Genomic DNA, 12,794 nt, shown 5'->3' on the forward strand with positions numbered 1-12,794 from the left:
AACATGTGCGCATACCTACTTTATTTAGCCGTTACATAACAAAACAGAGCTAAAGCGACTTGTCAAATCTCATGCTTTGCCAACTAATACATACATATGAATAAAATGCAACTACATATTAAGCATGTTCAATAACAAAGTTGAAATTTAAATAATTTTATTACATGGATTTTCATAGGACAATATAAAACATTATAATTTTGAGACGTGAAATCATTGACAAATTAAACCGAAATATAGAGAAGTAAAATTTTTTGGAAATCGTAGGATTCATTTAAAGAGGAATATATTATATAGATATACCTATTAGCCATAATAGTTTTGTAGTATTCCGAAGTACAGCTGATTTATTATTTTGATATTATCTGGTAGATTTTTTTTTAACAAGTGTCACTCATCATTCATGTCACAACCCATTAATAGCCACATGATGGTTTTTCGAGAGCTGAGTTTGAATTCTTACGACTTAATGAATTTAAATGGACCAAATTCAGAAACCACAGTTTCCTATGTTTGCAAAGGTGCTCTTTCCAACAGTGTTGGTGAAAAGTTTCTCCAAGAAAATTTTGCTATCAAAAATAAATAAAAAAAGCTTAATTTTTCGATTACATTTTTCTTTTTTCAAATCGACATTTCGATCCCTTAACATTTGTTTATATGCCTAAAACGTATGTGGATTGTGGCATTGATATTTAAAATAAATAATAATAAGGTTGCCCGAACATAAAAATTTTTTATTTGAACAAAATTATGGCCGATATAAAATATTTTTTTTATATTTTGTTTCGCGCGCTCTTTCGTTGTTTTTCCACTTTTATTACATTATTCGTATTATACAATCATAAATTTACTCAAAAGTAGTAGTTTTTTACGGCCTTCTGTGCTATTCAAATCAAACCAGTCACTTGAATAAATTGCATCAGTTGTATTTTTGCTCTAAAAATAATATACACTTGAAAATCTTTCAATAATAAATACTAAATAGAGATATTATTATAACCTTCACGGTGAATTTTTATTAACAACTTAAAAAAAGACAACGTTTTTTGTTTTCTGAAAATTTGTTACAAGTTCTAATGAAGAAAAAAGTCATTATTATAAATTTAGACTAATATTGGAAATGCGTTTACATGCAAATAGCATATAAAAAGAAATTTGAATTCAAACTTTCCAAGGCTTTTGATGTCAAAATAAAAAAAGATCTATAAATTCATTATAATAAAACGATGCATAACATTTCTTAGAATTGATCCAACAGATCAATTAAGCAATTACGAGTTCTATTCTTCAATGAATGAATAAATTCAGTACACATTAAATATGATATTTGTTTGAATTTTGTAAATATTTGGAAAAGTTTACAATCTATTATTCAACACAAACTTTCCACATATTGTGAAAGCGTATAGCAGTATATCGGTACATTTATGCGTTTTTTATTACACCCCTAGAATTTTGCAACCAGACTTACAATCGTGTATCTTCACGGATATGCTCAATTTATATGTAGTATTTTACATAATATTAACATCAAATCTCTTTAATCAATTGACATAATTAAGGTTTGAAAATAAAAGCTTTTTCTTCTTGGCTTAATCTGCAATCGATTGAAATATGCTGAATTATCTATGATTATCATATTGATACTATTATCAATGTGTTAAATGAAATTCGTGCTAAATAGGATTTTTATATTTATATTTATATTTTATACACATTTGTATTTATATTTTATACACACATTATTTGATATCTATTGTTACTAGTTATGAAATATACCAAAATACGTACGAAAACCAATAATTATCGTTTACTCAAATTTTGTGCATTCAAGCACACTTTAGAGCTACGGATCAGTACCGATCTACATATATGTAAGTAAATTTCTAAGTCCCTAAAATATGGCAACTAGATTTACAATTTTGTTAGTGGACGTAATCTATTGAATATGCAAATAAATCATGTTCAGTACTTTGATTTTTCTTTATTAATCCGAGCTAAATGAGATTATTTTTAACAAGCAATGTTATCTCTTGTACATCAAAAATATTGTACCGAAATATGAAATAACAAAAGATTTCTAGCCATTGCATTTACAAAAAGAAATTTTTAATATCCAAGTTTGTTTATAAATACTACTTTTTTCCTCTGTGAGGGTCATATTGAAAATGCTACGCGATTGCGCTTGCTAATCAACAACAATTGTATTGTCCATTTTCTACTATTTCAAAGTTATTAAACACAGTTTACGACATAAATTTATGACTTATGACATGGTTACTGATTCAATGAACTAGTTAATGTTTTCCATCGGACTAAATAACGAATCTTAAGAGTGGACTCTAGAAGGAAGTCATTTTTAACATTCGTACATTGGCAACAATCGCGATGCTTTTCGGATTAAATTGTTTACCATTATTTACGCTGTTGGTAATGTTGAATAGAGCTGATAGAATTAGTAAAGAAAGTATGCAAATATACTTTCTAATAAAGATATTTCCAATTTTAATATTTCTATGGATAAAAGATACACTTGTACTGACGTTCTATCAATCCATATATTTTATTTATTACAAAGCGACGTTTCAGCCGCTCTGAGTCTGGCTATCTTCAGGCTAAGAAGTGGTAACGTGAATGAATTCGAATTTATACAAAGCAGAAAGTAATTAATATTGCTAAACGATTTTATATAAAATTGTATGGCATTTGAATTATGTATAAAAATTAACATGATGATTTTTCACGTACGTGAACAAATGATGCATTCCTAAACTTGCTTGTGAGATATTCATCAGAACAGATATATATCAACTAATTTTTAACATTTAAATACTAATCATCAGAACCTCGCGATACATTAATCTAGAAAATTGACATATCATTTATCACGTCGGGCGTATAAGCAAAGCAATAATAGTTTTTCAGTATTAAACATAGACTACGTGATTGAACCGCATAAAAGAATGGAAACAATACAAAAGAAAATTATGACTTTCTGACTGTTGCTTTGTAGTACAATTTTGTCGTTAGATTGATCGTTGAATTGTTATCAAATATGTAGTTAGTATTAATTTTTCAAATTTTCAGTTATTACGGTCTTTTAAAAATCATTTAAAATCTTTATATGTTTTGTATAAATTCAATCAAGTCTGTGACTACATAATTAATTAGTACAAAACAAACTTGCAACCAATTTTGCACTTATTGTGTAATGTATTTTTAATGAAGTATATAAAATTAGTGTGAGACACTGTACACTTGAATTTGTCGTAGACACATATATAAATTATTATACTGATACAACTATGTTCAGAAGAATTTATAAATTAGAGTAAAATATGATGCAATTACGCTCATTTCATTTACCGTACATAAAATTGACCAACATCATGAATTTCCATGACTTGTTTGCATAGTCAGAAAAAAAGTGCAATACGATAATCATTTTTTGAAGATGGAAGTACTTAACTCTCTTTAACATTTTCCATCTACTTGAAGACGTAATCTGCAACGTATCATTGATGAGATATTGTACTAATAACGCCATTATGAAGCGTCTCCCATAAATAAATAACTTCTCTAGTTCTTTTTAAATGTATTAATGCATATTGCATCTACTGGAATTTTTCATTTTGTCTTTCATATACATTATTTGATTATCAGTACTTTCCGTGACAAATTTAGAAACCATCGGTGATTGGTCTCTAAGTGATAGAGATCAGGGCATATAAAAATAAAATTAATTAATTCCATAAAAATAAAAAACTTATAAATTTTTAGCATCATTCTAAATACATAACGATATAAGTATATCTTTAAAAATATTGCAAGATTTCGAACAGTTAAAAAATGATTTCTGAGTGTGACATGTATGCAGAATTAGTAAAAGATGTGGAGGTATCACCTGTCTTCGGAATATCGTTGAAGGTAACAAAGCTAAGCGTAAAGAATTTTTATAAGTGGTGATATTTTCTATCATAAATTTTATATAACGAATAATGAATTTTGTCGTAACTGAAATGTTATAGCTGGTTAACGAATGTCGAGACTCACAATATCAAGCGGAATTCCAAAATAAATCTTTAATAATCTTACTTTTTACATGATAAAATAATACATTCTCTGTAACAAGTAGTTCGCTTATTCAATCGATAGTATTGTTTTATTATAACATGTAAACTTTTTTATTTATTGAGAAATCATAAAAGTATAGTTTATAAAATTCAAGCACGTTTTTATAGCTCATACAACATTATTTTATCGTAGTTTTGAAACTTTTTGACAATTTTTCTTCCTTGAGAATTTGTTTACTTTGATATATTACCATATATTTCTATAGCAACTGTATCATATACATTTATTCGTAGTACCAAAACACATTTTATCTCTCACACGCAGCACAATTACGCAAAATAATATCTTTTCTTGATTATCAATCTTTGTTATTGTTTACATCATCCACATTATATGGAAGTTACGGCCTATTACATGTCATTGCTGGCAGCGTCAAAAAATGCTTATCCGTCAGTAGTCGATTGATTAGTAATTGCTTGATTAGTAGAAATGACTCAGAAAACCAATTATGCATTTTTTGTCAGTCGCTGCAACGTACAAGTATTTAATTGGATATTTTTAAAATAGCGCACTTATCTTTTTCCGTATTAATTGCAAAGAATGAATATAAATCAAAACTTTTATTGACGAAATTTAAAATTAAAAAATTCACTATGTATTAAATATTCACATAATTTTAAATAATATATAGCTGTGGATATTATTTATTGATAAAAAATACGTAATAGCGTTGACAGTTGATACTCATAATTTAAAAATGTTATCAATATAAGTTTTAAGTCTTCATTTCTTTCAAATTTATGTGTTGAAAAATTATCAAATAGTTTTAAAATCACGATAAAATAATGTTATATGAGTTATAAAAACGTTATTATTTTTTATTATAACGTTTTTATTATTTTTGATTATAACGTTATTATTATTTAAAAACGTTACAGATTTTTATTATAATATTACGAATACTTCATGATGTAAATAACATACTGTGATAGACGTTCGCGATATTAATTAGTGTATATTCAGATATTTTTTCTAATATTTTACGCAATTGAATAAATCGAAATCACTATACAATATTACATCGAGATAATCTACCGATTCATATTTGTTATTGTTTATTTTATATATTCGAATGTAAACCTGCGTAAGGCAATGTTCAATGAAGTTATTAAAGTATCAGTTGGTTTTCATTATATGGTTAGATAATAAAATGAATGTGTGCATTCTTCTTTTCGTAATCTTACATAAAAATAACTTAAAATTTTATTTTCAATTTTATTTTAAAAATATTAAATTACACAGTTCATATTAAATTGACGCCAAGTATACTGATACACTTTTTGACTTAATTCTTTGTGAATATTTGCAATAATCTTTTATGAGTGTACTTAACACACATATATATAATTACATAACAGCTAATGATGTGACTATCTTTCAGCCAATCAGATTACTAATAAATTGACTGTACTTTGTCAGGTTCTTTTTTTTATAAGAGTAAAAGAGGACTACTATATCAACTTGTTTGATAAAAGATTGTTTTCAACAATTTTGAAAGTATACCATTTACTTTTGACAAAAAATGTTTGTGTTCCAGTAAAGAAGCTTAAATTTATACATTACATTTATTAACGTATCTCTTCGCTAAGTATAAAGCAAGTACATTACATACAACATTTTAATATCTATAATAAACACTTTGATAACTTTCAATCTCATAATCAAAATCCAAATATTTTCCATTTATACGTAATTTACGTAAGTATCATTTTTTATTTTTATTTGTAAATTTTTCGTATTTTCGTTACAGTCTTATTGAAAAACGATGTAATAATGTTTAGGCTCCTATTAAATTCAATAAATATTCGAAATAAAAGAATTTAAAAAAGTTTTAAATATCTTGGGTATGTGGTGGTAGTATCATCTTCGAATTTTTTCGAAGTTGCTAAGCAATAGATTTTTTGTTATAAGAAGAAAATTTAATGAAAATAATTAATAACAATGTTTTTAAACGAGCAAGATGATAGCACTGAATCAATATCATATTTGATACAGTGTCTGTAAACAAGTTTGCAAAATAAATCGTGTAATGTTGGAAAATGAAAATCTAATTTCAAATTGAAATAAACACAGCTGATTTATCGGTTTCATTCAGTAAATGCAAGTAAAAGATTATTAATTATCAGCGCGAGCGAAGTGCAAAGAAAGCATCGATAAACCTTATACTGCATGAACGATAATTGTCGTAATGTAAATAAAAATATCTATACTAAATAGAATGCAGCCATAATTACGTGGCCGCTGTGATAAGAAGACGAATGACTATCTGAGCGCGACAACAATTACTCTTCTATTCTATAAATAGTGTTGGGAAAATTTTACCGTGTGAACGGGAGCGAGATAATCAAACATCGGACGATCACGGCGCTCGGCCGAACTTTTTGTTCCCATTCGACGCGTGGCACGTGATAGTAAGACAGCAATGACGAGGCTAATTATGATAAGCACCCTACCGACCAGACGTCGAGCGCGTGTACAAACTAAACAGGCTTTCTAATTTTTACGTCATCTTGGCCAAGGAGATGATTTATCTAAATATTTGAACATACGTTTGCACTTTACATAGGTCGAATTATCGCACGATTTGTAATTTAGAACAAAATTTGTCGGTACAAATATTACAAGTTTTTATTATTTTTGCTATTAATCTGGAGGAATCCCATCGATTACACAATAGAAAATAATACGATCAAATCATATAGACATATTTTTTTAATTTTCTTCCCACGACAAAAAAAAATTGTTAAATTACATAAATATTATTGAATTTGAGTTACTTATCTTTGTGTTCGGTTTATTATGACTCCACATAAATGTGTCATTTAGAATAATTAAAAACGTTATGAATCGTTAATTAGATGCTACAAAAATTAGTTTAGCTAAATCGTTGTTTTCTGATATTTTTTTCATAAAATAATATTGCACAGAATCTCATTAAAAATAACTTTAAGTTTTTTATAAATATCTATTTTTATACAATATAATGAAAATTTGATGTGTAACATTGGTAAGAAAGTTTGTGTCATTCATAACCTCGTAGAGCACACATAGTAAATACGTTCTTTCTCACGCAAAATCCCTGAAAGTTTACGACAAGTTTTGGTTTAGCTACATGATATAAAATAAGAAAAAACTCTCTTAAGTAAAATGACATCATAACACCATTATCTCAATTATTAAACGTATAATTCGATGTATATTTGAAAGAAAGCAAATTATAATTATGCGACTTATGGTAATCTCTTTATGAGTCACTGATGTTATGAAGGTCTTTATAGATAATGTTAAACGTGAAAAGTAGACAACGACCATGACGTTTACTATCTTTTAAAATGATAATAGAAAATATCTAATCCTATAGAGATGTTATGGCATTATGTGCACATGATTTTACTAAATCTTTTAATTAATTAAACAATTTTTTTTATTTTTTATTTTAAGATTACGGCTTCATTTTATATTTAATGTAACTTAATAGAACATTTGTATCGTTTTATGTGATAGCTACGCTTGATACGATTTTTTAAACCTGATTATTAATTTAGCAAAATATAGCCTGAAATACATTACATCCATTTTTATCATATATACCTACGCGTCATGGAAAATTTACATGAATATTGCGATAAAAATAAATATATACAAAAGTAAATTTGATAATAAAGTCGAAGAAATTTCCAGAAGTGACACTGAATTCAACAATCATCATTACTATCATTCAGTCTTTTCACTATTTATACAATTATTAGATTATAACTTTAAGATACTCGACGCTGACTCTTACTCTTGATTCACAGGTTTCGTTTTCGTAATATTATTACATAAATGGACTTCATTTTTAGAAACAGGAAATAGTTTCTTAATGTTTCGATGTTTCGCTGAACATCACAACGATAGGTGAATAATAATTATTAAGATTCTCTGACGTAATAAAGTACTAATTAGCTCCTAATATTAGAACATCCATTTATTCTAAGATACAGTGCTACGCGGATACCTTATCAAATGATTTCTCATTCAACTTTCACACACGCACATGCGATATGTTATTATTTATGGCATTTGGAAGGCGACGCTACGGATGAGATAATACTCGTTTATCGCTCACCCGATGTTACTTTTAAATATAGAAATATCTGAAATTATACCGGTTTTATTGCCGATATTTTTAACCAAATGTAGTCTGTCGTATATTTTATAAATAAAAATATTTAAATATGTCAATATTGGTAAATGTATAAAAAATTTTATTAATGATCTCTATTATCTTTATTGAAAGAATCCTATATTTATTAATATCTATTGTATGAAATCGTGTTACTGAAAATAATCATATGTTTTAACAAAACAAGTGCCATGTTGTTAAAATAAACTCTATTTTTATTCTTTTCCTTGTTACTAAACAGTTGTGAACTTTTTTTCTTATACTTCGGTATTTTATATTGAAAACGAATCGAGCTGCATCAACTGTTGATAAAACATAGATTACTTAATTAAATTTTCATTCTGAAATTGTCGTTGAAGTCATTCTCGACATTTCAATAATTCACGCGTAATTTTATCTGTATTAACCTCTTTGTCCGTGTTGACATATTTTTATGCGATTAGCCTTTTAGCAATAAACTTTCTCGCACAACAAAGTATTTTTGAGACTTTTTCTATTATTCTTTCTGTTTTTTTCTTTTTTATAACTGCTAAAACTACGCGGTATCTTTATTATTCGATTAAAACGAACGTTCGACAACCGATCGTTCTATAGCAATACATAGTGCTTAAATAATATTTTATGTTTCTCCATGGAAATTTTCATTGCTGAAACTGCGTATTTTCTTACAAGCGGAAGACCAACGGTGAATGGCGCCTCAAAGATACTACAATCGCGCTCTTTTATTTCTTTTTTTCGCGATATCATTACGCTCAAAAATCGAGATTATCTTTTCAAAACATAGCATTCTAAAAGTTAATGCGAAGCATGATTATAAGAATCGTTCTTTTCAAAAAAGTAAACATGAAATTGAAATAAAAAGTGTTCAAATCGACAGTTTGAAGAATAATATAAGAAATCAGAAGAAGGTATTGGTACTACACTATGTAAATGAAATTTGCAAAATGATATAAAGAATTCAGTAATCAAAAGTAGAATAGACATTTTGATAATAAGAAAAAAATTGTCCTACTGAAAGATACCTAAAAATAATTTGACACTCAGACGGTCAGCAGTGCGTGTTTGCGCAGACATAACAAAAATGAAGAAGCCAGAGTTTGGCAATTAGGAATGAACGATCTTCGAACATATTGAGTACCCGGATGATGTAAAACCGGCTAACTATCACGACATTGGTTTGCTAAAATTAGAAAATCCATTCGAACTGAATGGATGTATAAGATCTGCAAAAAATCATTCGTTGCGAGTGGTTTCGGCAAGACCTCTTGGAGTTAATAAAAGATACAAATATAAATATAGATAAAAGATAACACAGCTTCTGATTATACGTCTATGAAGGTTGTTACAACGATTTAATTATGAATACTGTTAGCGCCATATAGCGCACATAATAATTCATCACGTAGTAAACACTTCTTCACGTTTCGACTACTTATGTAACTATTTACAATTAATCTCTGCAATTGTGTTGCACAAATTCCGTAATCTAATTTTTTAATTACACTAGTTTCACAGAAAAATGGTTTTTTAAGCTCAATGTTGTTGGAATGTAGTAAATCATCATGTAATAAATCAATATCAAGTTCTGATTAAATAGTGTGTTACATTATGAAGATGCATATCCCATTCAAACTTGATTTTATACTTTTATGATACAGATGACTCAAATAGTACATTATTTTGTCGATTATCATATGACTAGAGGCTTGCAATAAATTAATACTATTTCGACTTATAGCGCCAGTGACTGATCTGAGTTTATATATTTTGATAGCATTGCAAATTTTGACTTTGCAGAAATTATATACTTGATACTCGGCAACTTTTCCATGAATCCCTTTTAAATTCATTCTTACTGGAATGATGATACACCATAATAACGATTCAACATATGGATAAATTTCATTTGATAGAAGATAGTTTCATCAACAGAACCTTAATCTCGTAACTCTACACTATAAGCAGCAATCGACTGCAAACTTAAAATGCTGACATACTTTTAAGCAACTTTCGCAACAATGGCTTCATTGCAATTCACCTTGTCGTAATCCGTTCGATTTAATGAATACTTTAAACGAATGAATTAGAAATAATGATGTCTCATCTGAATCATTTTAAATATTTCTGCACCGCTGCTTACAAGCTGCTTTGGAATTCCCTTCTTTTATAGCGAGATGCAAAAGTGTGTTTTGACATTCATATGCGTTGGTATTTATCATTTCCGGTTCTAAAATCCTCTTCGATCTTTACAAGTGACTAGAAATGTCTAGAATTACATTTTTAACATTTCTCAACTCGAAATCTTTAAATAAACTAGACCTGCAGGTAGACTTTTTTCTATCCAAAGATTAATATCAATTATCAGTTCGATAGTAATTTTAGTAATTTTAAGAATATAGAAGTGACGCGTGCGGTTTTCTTTGTGATAGAAAAACAAAAATGATACAATTTCATTATTAACTTAAAATGTTGACTTTTTTTATATGTGAATTGAATTATTGACTCATACTTTAAAATAAATGTAGCATCAACTGAGCATTGTAAAACAAAATTATATCTAAAGTTAAGTGTATAAATTAGTCCTACCCTATATCAAAATTATCCACATTTCAAAGTTTTCTATCTCCGGCTATAATGGACGTAGAAAAACTCACGAGAGCTCATTTTAAAGAATAAATCAATACCTTTCATATTCTGTTGGTTTATTTTTAAATTGAAAATTGCGTTTTTTACATTAAAAAACTAAAGCATTTATTTTATTTTTTACCCCTCGTAAAAAACACCTTTTAACTTTTGAACGATTAAGTCAATTTTTTTTTAATAAGATAGAATAGATGCGTATTTGTCTCCTTTTTAAAATGAGCCTGACAGGATCCATTTTTATCGAGACAATAAAAAGTTACACTCATTTTTGATAAAAAAATTCACTTTTTTTAGTTTGATTATCTTCGAACATATGCGCTAAGGAAAAAAACTCCAAAGGGAAAAAATGTTTGCTTTTGCATGTAGAATAAATATTTACTAAAAAAATTAAGTTTTGAAAAAATTAAATTTTTTCATTTTTTATCAGATTCGTATGATATATTCACATCCAACATTTTTAGTTTTATGACCACTTTTGACTTGTTCTAGAGACTACAGTAATATTTAGAATTACGTTGAACGTGCAAACGTTTCGTTTCTTAATCTTCAAAACATATTAGACTTGCAGGTGAATTCTCAATTTCTATGAAATTTCGTCGTAGTTCATTAACTATCTCGAATTACATTTTTTAATCTATGTTTTTTTGCAACTATAATGTATAATAATACAAAAAGAAAACAATAGAAATCTTTAAATAATATAAATAAAATAGTTTTCATTATAAAGTAAACGGGCTGAGAAATTGTTCTATATTAACTATATTTTAACTTTTTAAAATAAGTACAATACTAAATAAACATTGCAAAAAAAATATGAATATTACGAACTATGACAATATTAAGTACTATCTTATTAAAATATACTGCTTACTGGTAGCTAATGGTGACTAATTTAACAGAGCTTAAAAAAATGTATTCTACCATTATGACAATTACTAACTACAACTATAGTGTAATTACTGCGTTGTATACAAAAATATTTATGAGTACACTAGGAGTTATATACACTACAGCTTATAACAGCTGTGACCAATAAGGTAGAGGTCATACACCTGACTGAGAATATAGGTGTGGCCATTGAATGTGTCCTCTTCATAATGTAATAGTGACACATTGAGTACACGTACGTCACAGTTTTTGAATGTAACCTGGGTATTATACACTCGATAGCTGGCTTTCTAAAACTATAAACGGTTTGACGTTGGGCTATAGTAGCATAAGATTTATTTTTTTCGACTCATTTTATAATTGTATAGCTGATCGCTGATTCTGCATCACATTTCAAGGCTATAACAAAGCCTCGAAATAACTGGGACAGTAAATAACTTGCAGGAGACACCAAGTAAACGTGTTACTCTGTAAATCTGTGTATAATAAAATAGATAGAATAAATAATTTACAAGATTGCATTGTCTTTATTTATTACCTATTTTATTGAAATAATTATCTGCAAATCAAAAGTAAATGTTTATTTTTTATATAAAACGGTTTAGCTAACAATAAAATCACAATAAAATAAAATCTTGATAATTGATAATTTTATTCAACTTCGTGAAACTTATAAAAATTAGATTGACGATTTTAATAAACTATTATATAAAAATGAATTATAGACAGGTGTTAGCCGGGGTTCTATTATGTAATAAGTTTTTGCTCAGGTTTCGCATTAAATATCTTTGAATATCGAACATCCAAACCTACTTTTACATTTTTAAGGGTTTTGTATGCCAATTTCTTTCTAGGCTTTCCATCCTTTCTGCAACTGTCTACTTCCTCTCGTTAGCTGATTGAACGTGATCTATTTCTTTTCTTTCTTGACAACATTGTTGTTTTCTTTGTTTCAACTGGAAGT

This window comes from Phymastichus coffea, unplaced genomic scaffold, assembly GCF_024137745.1.
Source record: "Phymastichus coffea isolate CEN01 unplaced genomic scaffold, Cenicafe_Pcof_1.1 PCOF00074, whole genome shotgun sequence".
Classification (NCBI taxonomy): Eukaryota; Metazoa; Arthropoda; class Insecta; order Hymenoptera; family Eulophidae; genus Phymastichus; species Phymastichus coffea.